The sequence below is a fragment of the Neopsephotus bourkii genome, unplaced genomic scaffold, assembly GCF_033783945.1.
Source record: "Neopsephotus bourkii isolate Nb327-2 ecotype Australia unplaced genomic scaffold, CSIRO-AGI_Nbou_v1 NB_140, whole genome shotgun sequence".
Classification (NCBI taxonomy): Eukaryota; Metazoa; Chordata; class Aves; order Psittaciformes; family Psittacidae; genus Neopsephotus; species Neopsephotus bourkii.
Genome location: NW_026900657.1, coordinates 734017 through 749503, shown reverse-complemented (window position 1 = coordinate 749503; position 15487 = coordinate 734017). Strand labels below are relative to the sequence as shown.

The window sequence follows — 15487 nt, the reverse complement described above, 5'->3', positions numbered from 1 at the left end:
TCACAGGGCAGCAGTATCAGCAAGGGTGGTGTCACTGTTTAGAGAAGAGGCCAAATTTGTACTCAGCTGTGATCAAAATCGTAGTTAACTTATATTTAGGCTGAAAGTAATACATCATTTAGGAAGAAAAGGTCATCTTCTCCTAGGCAGAAGGTAATGAGGTTGAAGGTAATGCTAATTTAGGGATAACCTGCATTTTTGTTTCGTTCTTCTTGCAGAGGTTGCTGTCATACAAAAGCACACTGCATGGAAAGGGGCTCAAAGAGGAGAAGCACAATTAGATCAACTATCACTGTTTGTCTCTGAGTAATTACAAGGAATTTCTATTTGTCATCTTCTAAAAGGACAACAGAAATACAGCGTAAAAGAAATTTTGGAATTGACACATAGGTTTCCATTGCTTCCCAACAGGGAAAGGAAGTAGCCAGTGCTGGAAAAAAATCCCTCAAACAAGCAAGTCTTTCATTTTTAATTTATCTGTACTAGAAGTGGAATCAAAATAGTTACAGTAAGTGTTTGGAATTCCTTTTTTTATTAAAAAATTCCATGCTGATTGTATTTTTGGGGAAAAAGAAAAAAACAACCCAGCAGCACAGGTAGAATTAGGAAATCCAGGCTAGCACTGTCAGCCTCAGCACTGCATTAAATTGACTTTAAAATGGGCACCTGGTGACACTGACATGGATACATGGGAAACAAGCTCCAGTGTGGGGAAGGGGATCACCCATCTTTCTGAATCTTCTATCTGCACCATCATACTGAATGCTCTGAATGATTGGTCCTTTTGAACAGGGGACAATTGCAAGGATGACTTGATGAAAAAACATACTCAGTTGTGTTCTTGCTCTTTCTGTCTCTTGATTTCTTATTTTTCCCTCCTTTTGAAGTTCCTTAGTCCCTCTTTGGTGCAGCCTCCCATGCAAAAGAGATGGAATGAGAATGACTGATTCAAGGAATCATTTTTTTGTGTGCATGAAGAATTGGGTTTGTTGTTTCACCTCATATTTACGACTGGCAGGGTAACATAAAATGCAGGGTGGTATTTCAGCTCCTAGGGAATACAGCGTTGTGAGGAGCATGAGGTTATTAGCAAAGCAAGTTATTAGTCATCCTGAAAATGAGATGGCTTAAAGACTGTACTGATTCACACTTGCTATAGCATAGCATTACTGTTGCAGAAAATGATGGAGAATAAGCTGAATACTCATTTGCCCATAAACCTTCAGGGGGGTGATGTCCTAAAAAGCCACTGAAATTGGATATCTGGAAAATGAACTCATTTTTAAGTGGGTCACGACATCTGTGATTATCTTGTTGGGATTACTAGCGTGATCATGCTGTGGTATTATCAACTGCTTCCTCTGGACTTCGCCCCTCTGTGCCGAGGTTGGCAGTGAGAGGGTGCAAATGGTCAGTGGCTTCACAAGCGCTGGTGAGTCCCACCAGCACATGCACAGCTTGCCTTCATAGGTGCATGGAAGGAGTATGTCAGGATGGTCTGGAAATGCTGGGTACAGCATCCCTGGTTTAAAAAAACCGACTTTGATTTTAAATTAGGGATAAATTCTGACCTCTTGTCTTCCACCTATGAAAATAATGTCATGCTCCTCTATGCTTTTGTATTCCTACTTTCTAGGAGATAATTTAGGTATTCCGAAGGCTTGAAAACAATTTAGAAAATAGTAGGAAATTTCAAAACTACCCAGAGCCTTGAGTTGAACTGTGTTGTGAACATGGACCTTCCTTCTCTTCCCATCAGCAGAAGTCCTACTGAAGCAGGATCCAGTCTATTTGGGTAGGGAATAGAATGTTTTCTCTATGAGCAATGCAGTTAGAAGGCGTAGTGGCAAAGTTTCAAGCAAACTCATAATCAAAAGCCCCTCAGATAATCATGTTCACATTTCTTTGGAAGGCTCAGTGTTGTCACTCCAGTTCATGGTGATGACATTCATTTCAGCCTTTTGCATCATTCTAATGGTGTCCCTGCCCATGGCAGGGGGTTGGAACTTAGGTGATCTTTAAGGTCCCTTCCAACCCAAACCATTCTGTGATTCTATCCTGCTTTTTCAAACAAGAGACAATTACCTTTATTCACTCCTCTCTTTCAGTGGGTTTCACCTGTACATATTGGCAAGGCTGCTGAGTCTCCACTGGTGAGCACTGTCACTTTGAAGACCCACAGATGGGTTTCTCTGTAGCTAGATACAGGCTGTGTCTTTTATTGAGGTACTTTGATTTGCCTGTCAAAGGACATGCTCTTTTTAGGTCATTTGGATCCTTCTTTCTCCTCACTGTCAGAGCTCTATTTCATTCCTTCTCTTGGAATCCCTTTGTGAACATGTCTTTGGGGCAAACTACAAAGGATTTTAACCTCTTAGTGGTTCTTCCTACACAGCCTTCTATAAATGTTTCCTCGCCCTAGTCCTCAAGGCACTTTAGGCTATACATGTGGTGACTTAATCCTTGGAAGATGTGGGAATCCTCAAAACTATGTGCTGGGATTTGGGCTGGAATCTCAATTTCCTTCCTCTCAGATAGAGAACCATGAGAAAAGGCTGTGGTGGTTGCAGGAACCATCTGTCAGAAACGAGCTGTGATAACCGGGACCCAGAGCAACCATCACACCCCCAGCCAACCTCCCAGCTTCTGGAGTATGCTCTCTTTTCCCATGCCTCTGCCAGGAGATGAGGCTGGATAAGGCAGCAAAGTCTTGACTCCAGAAGCCTAGGAAATCAGTACTTTTTAATCCCTAATGGCAATAGCAGTTTTATGACAAAGAAATTCTCTTTGCCGAGGCAACCTGTGGAAGAGCCTGTGCTCCAGGGATGGTTCTGTTGAAGGATTTAGAGCTACAATTGACTGAAACTTGAAAAATGTGAAGCACTTGCTCAGAAAAAAAAGAAAAAGCTGTCTTCTGTTCGATTAGTTCTGTAGAAAGAAAAAAGGTGGGGGAGAGAAGCCAAAACCAGCACTCACACATTCCTCTCCTGCTTAACACTTTGACCGGAGGTAGGCCTGCCGTCACTGGAGCCCTCAGCCCCTTGTTGGGGCAGCAGGCAACTCGGTACAATCTGGAAGAGCCAGGCCTGGTTGTAACCAGGTTGTTTTTCTCAGCTGCAGTGGTTGGGGTCATGGCCTCCCAAAGGTTATTTCCTGCCACACCATCAACCAGCCAAACAGCATTGTTCCTGGGGAGTGCCAGCTCCAAACAACAGTATGCCCCCAAGCAGTTGTTTACCTAACACGGTTTTTGCTTTGTTTTTCTTCTCATGCTACTTTGTTTCTGGTCAGGCTCCCACAAAAGGTAAAATAGGAAATGGTAAAATACAAAGAAGTAGAGGGCAGAGCAGTGCAAGGGAAGAGATTGATGCAGGTTCAGCTTGGGGGGAAAATGTATCTAAGGGTCTCTGAAACCTGAAAACGTTCAGGTTTCGTGTATTTCAGCTTTGGCTACAATCAGCTTATAAGTGCTTCATTATTTTCATGCCTAAAACACAATGCAGGAAGCTGCAGAGAACTGAAATATGAGATTTATGAAGGGATGGCCTGAAGAGCTTTCATGTGTAGTATATAGATGTCATCCGTATCTAAATACACAGTCGACTTGCATGGTAGCCCAGGAGAGAGGTCTTGTCATGAAACATGACAAAGCAATTCTTGATCTCACCAGAAGGGAAAGCAGTGCTAAAAAAGGACGGGGGACAACAGAGAGTAGGATGGAACGTGACAAGGAGAGGGAAGGAGAGGCCAAGGACAGGTTCCCAGAGGAGTGGGCCTGAATCCAAGTCCCCCAGATGCAAAATCCCTCCGTTTTGGTAAACTTGGATTAGCATTTAAGAACAAACAGAAGAACACAGCTGGCCTTCTAGCTCTATCATTGATTAAACAATATCTGAAAGTCTTTGAAGTCTGGAGAAGTTTGGGGAGCTCAGTCTTGCAGTTTATCTGGAAGGGTTGAAGTATTCCTTCCTGGTTTTCTGTTTTAGCACCTCTGCAAAGAGTCTTTCTAATGAGCTAAATATATAGAAAGGTGTAGGGAGAAACTTGGGATTCATGTATGGAAAAGATCTATTTAGAGAAACCCTATAGTAATCGTACTTGAGGCAGTTTTTAGATGCTGTATCCAGCACGACTCCCAGCTCCCCTATTCAGTGCACAGCTTTCCGATTGGCATCACTGTCATCTTCCCACTTGGGATGTTGTCAAAGAATTACTTGCGACTAGAAAACTACCTTCTGAGCCTTATTTGTATTATAAACAATGTTTCAATACCAGGGGGGACAAAACCTGGATTTTTAGGCTAATGTTGGTGTGTTTAATGAGAAATTCACAGATATGGGGAAGAAGTGAGCTGTAGGGCTCAGAAGGCAGAAGTGGGATGCAAAAGGCTGGAGTTTTATTTGTGATTCTTTCGCTATTTCTCATGGTATATAGTTGAATTCTCATATAAACTGTGAATAAGACTGTTCCCATAAAATGTTTAGAAGGGACTACATGGGAGGCAGTAAGCGGGAACTGTTAGTTATAACTGGAAAAAATCTTGGGTGTTTATGAATGCCCAAAGGCTGGGATCCATCCCATATGGGTTTCAGCACATGAGAAAAGGCGCTAGAATTGATCTCATGTTCTCCACTGACTTCTTAAGAAGTTTATAGAAACTGTGTCCATAGCTTAGCCACCATTTGTGTGCCTGGAGCCAGGCAGGATGAGTCTGAACCTCGGTTACTGAAATACCATGATGCTTATGTTTCCATCTGGCTTTGCGTACAGGGCTTTCCCACTAGCATAGGCTGGTTATTCTTCAGCTGGGCTTAGGGGCAATGAAATCCGATGCTCTCTTGCTCCTACATAATGAAAAAATAGAAGAATCAGTGTTGTGAAATTGTTAATTTTAGACTATATCAGAGATGACAATTGATCTGTTTTCATCCAGATTTCTCAAGCATTTTGGTCAATTCACTGTCATCCTCAAACCCTGAGGAGACGGCAGTGGCCCTGTAGTTGTTTTATATACTAATGATCTTCCTTTCCTTTGTGATAAACCCTCACTAAATCATTCAATTGAAGCATGATTTATAGTCTCTCAGAGAGAGCTGTTTTTGCCAGGATTGCAGATTTTTAGCCCAGTCCTGAGAGGTGTTTTGAATGCCCTTAGCACTTCCTCTCAGTGATGGAAGTCTTCCTTTAATTTACCATGATTACTCTCTATGGATTAGCTTACACACAGTAGGTTCTGTGAGTGTCAGGATCTAATATGTTTGTGCAGTATCTGCCATGATAGAGAAGCATGGCACCATCGTTTGGAAGTTTTGTCATTGATGTGATGGAGGAATTGAAAGCCCAAACCACCGATGAGCTGCGTGCATAGGAAGTGTGAGTTTGGCTTGGCATTGGGAACAGGAGCATGAAATCATGCACGATGGTTACTGACCCTGTGTCACCTCCAAGCAGCCAGTTCTCTCCTTGTAGCAGAGCCGTGCTGGTGTAAATTCTAGTTTTGCTGACTGGTTTCCAAGGCAAATCAAAAGACCTTTACAATAAGTACCAGGAGTTTTGCTGGACTAAAATCGCTGGATCTTCAGTGATGAGTGTGAGCTTTGCTGTGCCTCAGACAGGGAAATCCTGGGCCTATTGAAATCACTGGCAAAACCATCGCTGGCTTCAGTGGAGACAGGACTCCCTCCTCTGATTGAATGCTATAGGACCCATGTTGAGAATTCCGTCTGGGATCCTACATAAAGGTTAAAAATACTGAAGTCCTTATTAAAAAAGATTTTGTTTTCTTGTCTGTTGTTACCAGTGATCATTTCTTTTCTAGATGAGGTTATGGCGGTGTCTAATTCCCATGTTAAATGCCAACTTTCTTCAGTAGCTGAGCTTTTGTTACAACTGAGTAAAAAGAGATCACCAACTTGTGGCTTAAATATTGAGCAGTTATGTTTCAGAGCAATTGTAACAGCTTTATAAATGTGAGTATTTAAAATACCTGGAAGGAGATGCTCCCTGCACTGCAGCTTTAGCTGCATACCTTTATTCACCATTTGTATGAAGTGCTACAGATGTTGCCTGTTTCCCACTGATAAGTATTTACTTGCCTTTGCACCTATTTGTGAGCATCAGACAAGTTCTACAAGGAAAGCGTTCATTGAGAACATTTATGGTTTGAAGATAGATGTTTGGAATATGAACTGCTGCCTTTCTCAGATGAGTGACTGCCTCCTGAGAGTGAGGAGCTTTCTAGGGTAGAGTACCATCCTCTTCCAGGTGAGCTCTGCTCTCCTTGTGCAGGACACTCCATGTGAACACAGGCTCAATCACAGTTCACTGGATGAACGGGGACAAATCACTTCCTTCCTGCTGCCTGAGTTTGCCTCTATTCAAAGTGAGATTGTGGTGGTATAACTCTCTCAGGAGCTTTGGGATCTATGGATAAAAGCTGCGATGCAGCCCCTGGAAATTCTCATCCTCATCAAATACTGTTATGCTTAGTAGCTGGCTGTTCAAACAGTTCAGAAACTACAATAGCTTCCCTGTGTTTTGCAGTGGCTACTGAAATCTTTATGGCTAATCTGAACAGGATGATGTAAACCAACTGGATACCCCAGATGACTCTGTGCAGATGCTGTATAGAGGCATCTTCTTGATCATTTAAATGAGAATTAAAAGGAAAAAAGAAAGTGAAAAAAAATACTTTTCTTAAACCAGTGCTTTCAGAAGCAATCTGAAGCAGTTCAACATTGAAGTAGTTGTGGTTATTTTTTTCTTATGGAAGTGATAGCCCACTTGCAGATAAATGTTTAGGGTAAATTTAGCTCTGTATTTGGTTTAGGGAGACTTGTATAGTGAGCTTTGTACCCCAAGTTCATGGAAACGGTTTATTTTGACTGGTTAGCTTAATAGAGTTCAGTAAAACCCTTTTACTGTTGTAGCCACTAGTCTTTATATTTCAGTCCTCCCCTTTCTCCGAGGCAGACTGCAGGAAACCCTCATATAACATGCCAACCCCCTCCCTCTCCCATACTAAAGAGAGGTTGAGTCCTGCAGAATCGGAGCTCAGTTGTCATGTTCTGGTGCCGCATCTTCCTAGGCTGCTTTTCATGCCTTATTTTACTTCCACATCTTTCTTCATTTTCATTCTCCTCCTTGGTGTTTCTTACACACCCTCAGGTATCATTTCCTTCAGCTTGCAGAAGATCTGCCATCACTTTTCCAGCAGCATACTGTTCATTTGGATCCCTTCTTAAAACTAATGTCTCCCAGGGAATTTTTCCTCCTTCACTGTTACTAATAAACTCTCCCACGTCTTCTTCAGCATTTTTCCTATGTCCTATTCTCTGTTTTTCTGTCAGAGTTTCTGCAAGGTGTTGAGTGTGTTTGTTCAGATTGTTCTTTGCAATACATACTTCAAATAGATGCTATGAAATAGTGCTCGTATTAGAACCTTGAAAAAGAGAATTATTGAGCCTTTGTACACCTGGTGCTTTGTAACATCCTGACTCAAAAGGTACATGAAGCAAAGAGGCTAAGTTCATCATCAGCTTATCTGGCTGGTGTAGATCGTGGGTAAAACTGGCTCCTGCATGGCTGTGAGGTCCTGTATCAGCTCCTCTACATAATAATATTATTAAATGTTATGAAAAAAGCAACTGCTCCTGCTTAGGAAATGAAGTTAACTAGCAAGATTGATTGCATCACTTTCAGCTAGGAGATACGTTTAGTAGATGAGCTAAATCTGTATTTGGTTTTGGAGGCAGGTTATTTCCAGCTGTAGGGATGTGTGCGTGTACCTGTATATTGTACATCTGTGTAATCTATTCATATATGTACAGCGTGTCCATGTGCACATGCTACACATTAAAATACTGAAGTAATGTGACCAGATTTTTGTTTTGCATGAGTGTGCTATGAAGTAAGAGCTCACTCCTGTTATGCTGCAATAAAAGTGGTAATAAAAAGATTGGAGTTTAAGCCTGTAGCTAAATGGTCAGTTGTGCATAAACATAGACACGTCTTTGAGAGCAAAGGAGAGATACGTGGGAGATAAAAGAGAACAAATGGACAACTTCTAATTACATGTATTTTAGTTCATCTGGATCCCAGATGATCATCCTTGCTTCTGATGGTTTTGACAAATCAGTTTATTAGGACTGTAAATATAACTCAGGGCTGTGCAGTAGGCAAGGGAACACTGAACTACTATTTTTTTTTTCATATTATATTCAGTCATTTCATTATTGGAGGTAAATACTGCTTGTACTTAGAAACACAACAGCTGGTCTCATGTGAGAAGGCAATCCACAGATTAACTTGCCAAATGTATTACCAGTTCATTTCACTGGGCTGAGAACCTAAGGGTATTTTAATAGTTTTGACCTTGATCAGACAAGGAAAAAAACCTGCCCTCATTCTCAAGTTGAACCTGCGACTTAAACACTGATCTGGTCTAGTGCGGCGTGAAGTGAGCCCCAGCAGCCTCCTGGCGAAGCAGGCTGAGAACTGAGGACTCTATAACGGGTGAAATTCCATGTGAAAAGTGTGGTTGTGATTCTCCAGTTTGCTCAGGAGGAGAGATGCTTCGATTACTTCTTCTGCTGGTTTTAGAGCTGCTTGTATGCACAGAGCAGCTGTGTAAGAGCTCTTACTGTGCAAATCTGCATTTGAGCAAGGAGGAGCTTTTAGTCATGTGCTTACCTGTCTGATTTGGCTTTAGTGTAGGTTTTTACCTTAAAAACCAGAATGGTGTTATCCAAATTGAAAGGCCAGATGTGTGCAGCCTCCTGCCATTTGCAGACCTTGCTCCCTTCAGGCCAGATTTTGTGCATGGTGATACAAACTCTGGATGTAAAGTGCGTTGTAAAGAGCAGCTTCAGAGATAGGTGCGCATCCACTGCAGGGGAAAGACGCTTTAGTGGGAATGAAACTGTAGCAGATCTTCCAAAGAGAGACTATGTTTTAAGGGACTTTTCCCTGTAGTATTGTTTGCCCCATGGGAGTCTTCCTCCAAGGAAGGCAGGGTGCTGGATGCTGCAGCCTTTCGGGGCTGGTTGGACCATGTCCTGGCATTCTGGGCCGTTGCTCTCCCCCAGCAGCCTCTCCTGACAGTTTCTCTGTCACCTCCCCAGGGACTTCTCACACCCAAACTTACCCAGTGTTGAAAATTGAGCAAGATCAGGCTTACTCAGTAGGGTAAACTCACTTGCTGGAGCTCAGCCAGGTGCAGTCCCTTGTATTGAGGTCTCCAGTGCCTGCGTGAGTACGTGGGCTGGACTGTCTGCTTTCCTTCAGGAAGACTTACGAGTGCTAAGGATTTAAGGGTGGGACTTCTGAAAGCTTTTGACATTGGCCTAATTCAGTTTCCTTTGAAGTTGAGGGAGATTTGCTGTTGATTTCATTGGAAGCAAAGCATGGCAGGCGCCAAGCACTTTCCAAGCACCGTACTCCGCTCCTGGTGCAGAGGAGAAAACGGATTGAGCTGCCCTGCTCTGTGTACCGCCATTCAGGGGGCCACCTGGTAAAACCTCTGCTCCCTTCCCATTTTTGCATCTCTCCTTTCCTCTGTTTTTCCCCTCTTGCTTCCTTCTGCGTGCAGCACCACAAACAGACATGAGAGCAAACAGATGGAGTGTTAAAACCTGGAAGACCCCAGCCAGTCCTGATGGGGGCTGAGGCCTTCACAGATCTCGTGTCCAAAGTTTGTCTCACTTCTGAATCAGATCTTTTTCAAAGTCTCATGGTCATTTATCATTCCTTTTCTTTAAGAACTCTTAGAAAGAATCTAGCTTTGCAGTGCAGGGCAGCCAGCTTCTATCACAAAACTACACCTTATTGCACAGCTCTATGACTGTTTTAATAAATAGCTTCTCCCTACATCTCCAAAATCCCCTCTGCTGCTCCAGGATCTTTGAAGTGAGAGAAACCAGACAAACATCAGGATTTTTTTATTTTTTTACTTTTTTTATAACATTTACCAGATTAGCAAATAGGGATTTACTTTGCTCTTTCTACGTGCTGTGTCTGTGAGAGACAAATAAAACTCTGTATTATGTATCTCTCCCTGATCTGCTAAGCATTGCATCAAGCTATGTATTCCAGCAAAGGAAGAATAGATCCTGAAAGTTGAATTTCTGCAACAAAACTCCTTCTGCTTGATTTCTAAACAATTTGTAATTGCCAAATCTACAAATTGCATCTTCAGGTGACAGCAGGCATACAAATACGTATATGTCATTACATTTCATGTAACTAAGACATCCATGTCCATAGCGCGCTGCATGTCTCTGCCATGCAGTCTAGATTCAGCCATCGCTGATTGTACAAGTAGTCCTTTTTTTACCTAAAGTTCAATCAGTTGTAATCAGATTAAAGCACGTTTTAAAGGTACAACTTTTAAATTCTTTCACTTAAGCCTTATTTTAGCTGCTCAGCTGTAATTCTGCAATCCTGCAGTCTGCTTTCAACCTGTTCACCGTTAGCTATTTTGGCATCATCCTCAAGGTCTAGTATGGATTAAATGTGCATGGGAGGTTGAGGATGGATGGTTAAAACAGGGGTCTTGCTTGTATGGTCCCAAGAGAAACTCAGTGTGATATTTTGCTGTTGGATTCAGTGAAAGGATGTTCTGTTTGGGAGTTAGGGGGGAAGGAAAAAAGAAGGAAAAGAGTAAGTCTACACAGAAAATCCTAGATTTCCAATTAGTTCCATTCCAAGTAAAAATAGAGGCTCTTTATTCTATTATTTCCTTGGGTTTAGAATAATTCAGAATCCAATTTTTCTGATAGGCTTCATTTGATAATAAGAAGGCAAGAGTGCTTTCCTTACCATTTTATACTCCAACTGTGTTTACTTTTTCGTAGTAACACAGATTTGTATTTTGTAAGCATTTGAGGGTGATTTAAGCATCCATTAATATCCATTTCAACATGTTTTTACTAGTTTTGACATGTAATTTCCTGAACACACTGACACTTCCCACCCTCATATTCTAAAGGCAAATGTTGTTCCACCAACACGAGCTTTTTTTACTTGTTCACTCCATTCTCCTCTTTGATTCTGCTAGTTGGCGATGGAAAAAGGTTGAGTTGCCATTATCAGCTCAGATCAATAAATCTGAAGGAGGAAAAAGAGGAAACCTCAACTCAGGGGAGTCCGAGTCAGCAAACATTTACTGATAAAGAAAACACTCGTATATCTGACACGTCATCAGCTCCCAGTGTTTGCTTACGCCCCAAGTGCTTGTTGCTACAAGCAAACACTGCTACTGGAGCTGGGTTTCCATGGTCCCTCTGAGAGCTGCTTTGGCTGTGAACCACCAAGTGAAGTACAGTGGAGTCAGCTGTTTCCAAGGAATCTTCCTCAAAAGATGGGTGACTTCAAGGGATGCTTTCCATGGGAACCACCAAAATCGCACTCTGTTGATGTTGGGAATAAAAGAGCCCTTGCTGTTACCCAAGTGTGTATGAACTTTGTTGTCATGGTGGATGAGATATAGAAACGTTGCTGTATAGTTGCTGTGGCTCATGGTTTTCTGGCCCTGGTGCTACAGCTGGTAAGTAAATGGTATTTATTGTTGTGATTGGAATTTGATGTTAATTTAATAGAGAAGCCCAACAAACTGAAGATTTTAGCGATACTGGTAAGAGCAGAGTGTAATGCAGGTGAAGAATTAACCTCATACTGAGGGAGTCATGCAGTAATGCTTTTCTTTTAGTGCTGTGGGCTGGTTGTATTTCAGATAGGCTCTTAGTCTCATGAGCTGGAAAATCCTGAAAGAAATACAGCAGGTTCAGCTGTGGTACCTCCACTGAGGAGCATTATCCACACCAGAAGTCCTAAGGGGATGCAGGAGGTTGTTCGAGTGCTTTGGGCCTGGATTTAAACATACTTGCACTGCAAGTATCTGGAAAGAGATGAAAACTTTGTTTATTTTGCAGTGTGTTACTTTAATTATTCAGCAGACCTCTGGCAGCTGCCTGATTTATCTTCTCTTTGTCTTGCTGCTGTAGCATTTGATTTGAAACATGATTATCAGCGGTTGGAGTGACACTTATGGAGTGACACTGCAGGTTAAATCCTTTTCCCACGAGGGTGGCCATTCTATATGGCCATGCAGCATCACACAAGTAGAGTTCCTCTTTCTAGTTAATACCTTAAGATTGTAGCACATACATAGGTTGGTGTCTGTGAGGAGGGATTCTTTGCAACAGCATTGAAACCCATCTCAGTATCTCTTAGGACCGAATGATGGTTAATGCTGTTATTTTAGAGAGGGCCTGAGCATGTCATAGACAACTTTACAAATAACGTTATAGCCTAAGTAGGGATTTGAGCTATAAATCTATACAACATGAAGAAGCACTTAGACCAGGCAGATGGCTTAAGTGCAATGCTAGGAAGACAAGGTCTGCAAACAGTTCTTTGAAATGGAAACTAGCATAGCTATGAATCTTATCAGGCTTCCTCTGAAGGGTTTAACTGCCTCAGTTTCCCCCATTTTAATTAGATTTTATAATTTACAGTAGATTAGGGCTTCACAGTAAAACTGGGTGAAAGTCAAGCTCTTTCCTCAGAAGATTGGAGACCTTCAATACACTGATATCCCTAATGTTTGCTCATTATTTTTGGAGGCAAATAGAGATTTAGCTTTGTTTATCTATGGGATTAGTTGTTGGGATTGGCTTTGGAGCTCTGGGGATTATATTATGATGTTTGTGCACAACACTTTAGGAAATCTTTGCGTTCCTGTATTATAAACAGTGCTCATCTGTATGGTAAAAATAGTTCAATGGGAGCCATGCAAGTGGCCGCCGAGGTGCCCTGAGCCCCTGTAATCTCCACTGGGGACTGCAGCAGGGTAAATCAAATTGTTCTCCCTCCCTGGAGGTGTGGGATCAGCACCTGATCCGCCACTTCATTCCATGTCAGCTCAGCCCTTGGGTTTCCCCAGAGCACAGCAGTGGGGATGCCCAGAGCCTGGGCAGGAGGGCCACGTTGTCCATATCACTCCATAGGAGCAAGGGTGAGACCACCAACAAATTCCTGGAAGGCCACAGTAGTCACAGATGGTAACTACTTTCAATCATGATGAACCCAGCTGGATTTAAACTGGTGATTTAGAGCTGAAAGTCTCTGTATCCTATTCCCATGAGCCCTCAAGTACTCGGGCACACCTCATTAGTTTGATGGGTGAGGGAGAGTTCCGATTCTCATGGTTTGCCGAATGTCTGCCCTTTCTGTCTGCTTCACTTTCTCCAAGGACTCCCTCTGATAAATCTCCATCTAATTTGAGATTAGGCTGTTAATTGATAAGGGGGTCATTGCAATTTTTAATGTCTGTTACGTGCTCAGCCCCTGGTCAATGTTGAAACCGGTTAAAGATCTTCCTAGTCTGGACACCAGGTGAGGGCTCTTGCCTGTGGATGTGCTTTGCTGCCTGTCCGGGCAGCTCCAGCTGGGACCGTGTGTCATAACACTGTGTAAGGAAACAGATGGGGAAGTGCTAGGAGCTTTTCTGGCCTGGTAGATGGGATGGTTGGGCATTTGTCAGGAATTTCAGTGAGGGGCCGCATGGGCAGGGACTCTCTTGCTCTCAGTTCAACAGTTTTACCACTGGATGCAAATGTACTGACTGTTGTCTGAATTCCTGTTTCTGGTGATACAGTTTCTCCTTCTGATGTTCTCTGAGGAGGGACTCTTTCCTCAAGACTTAAGCGTCTTCCTGAGCACAACTTGGTGAAGCACTGAATGAAGTTCACAAAATTGAGCAGCCCTTAATACACTGAAACCAGAGCTGTTTGAGCTGTACTCTGTCAGATCAAAAATGGAGTCAGAACCTAAAGTGATTCTGAGGATATTGAGAGCTGCACACTTAAACCACCTGTTCTAGAAGTTAGTGCAGCAAAATAAAAATGTAAAGCAGAAATAGGGATATCTGTTTGATAATAAATCAAAAATGCCTGTCTGCTTTTTAACTTTGGGGGGGCAGGTGTAAGTTCAGCAATTTATTATCCAATAATGTCCTAATGGGTCCCTTTTTTATTGCTATCTTCATTTTTGGATGTGTTTATTCCTTTTTCCTTATTTGGGTTATAGCATCTCATTTTTTTCTGTCCTTTCCTCTGGGAATAATGAAAACCAAAAATACCACACAGTAATGAGAAACAATAGTGTACAAAGATTAACGTCACAAACCCATCACTGACCTCAATAACATTTCACAACATTTAGTTTTCATTACAGTGAAATGTTACTGCATGCTTTTTACATGAACTTCTGAAGAAAAATATATGATAGGGCTTTCCAAAAATACACATATGTTGGGGGAAAAAGGACTTCTAAATCAAGAGTTTTACACATACACTGATCACATTTGACGAATCAGATGTATGGTATTAATTACTCTGAACACACAGCAGACCCTCTTAAGCATTTAGAAAACAAAGATTTTCTGCTTTGCTGATACAGACACGTGTCAGGCGTTCTTCAAAAGGTGCATTCTGACTTTTAGTGCTATTTGCTCCCTTTGGATGATGAAAGAACATTCAATTTTTAAATTGTATCTGTAAAAAGTATTGCTTGGCATAGAGTTTAGGAAAGAACATTTAGAACAGGTTGATCTGTAACACCACAAGCAGTCTGTTTTCTATCAATGATTCCTAGCCAGCTTATTAAACAGATTTATACAATGAAAGAATCTAATAACAAAAACATTCACCCCCTTTATTACTTGGCATTATTTATGGCTCTTACTTTTTTTTAGCTACCTTTTTATATAGCGGAATCTGCCAACATTGTATTTATAAAGTTTATGTACTAGCAGCATTTGTGGGGCAGGGATTTGGGTCATTTTATGTTTCTTTTCTCCTACACTTATTATTACTAAATCTATATACAAATGCTTGTAAAGATTTTAAAAAAATAAAAAATCTGGAGAAATGGAATGTTTAAAAAATGAATTAATTCTGGAGAAATGGAATTTTTAATGTACTTACCCTTTGGATACACACTCCATAATAATAAAAATAATGGTGCTTATGACAGCGCCTGTTCCAAGGCTTACTGTGTTCTCCAAAATCTTCAGTGTTGAATCATAGATCAGGAAGTGTTTACACACTGCACAATCCAAAGTTCCTCCTATGACCATCAATTCAAATCTCTAAATATCTATAATTATAGCCAAAGAACAACTTTGTCTTCAAAAGCTCCTTCCTTCCTTTCCTCCTTCCTTCCTTCTGTCTGTCTGTCTCAGGGCATCTCTGCTACAATGGCGCGTTTGTCATCATGAGATGGAGAGTTAATGGGAGCCATTGAGCCTTCTCCCGCTCGGCTCCAAGTGCCAGCTCTTGGCTCGTGCATTGAGTCAGGGCTGGGCCTGGCACAGATATAGCCATGGAATTAAAATATAGTCTCCCTTTCCTATAGATTGTTCTTTTCTGGCAAGCCAGATCTGTAGCTTCAGAAGTGGCCAGGGCAGCCTCTCTCAATGGGACAC

At 41.9% G+C, this 15487-nt stretch overlaps 1 protein-coding gene across 11 annotated transcripts in view; it reads left to right on the top strand.

Annotated features, from left to right (window-relative positions):
• BCAS3 (BCAS3 microtubule associated cell migration factor) overlaps positions 1-15487 on the top strand; it is a 363292-nt gene that overhangs the window by 285559 nt on the left and 62246 nt on the right. The gene's annotated exons all lie outside the window — the stretch shown is intronic.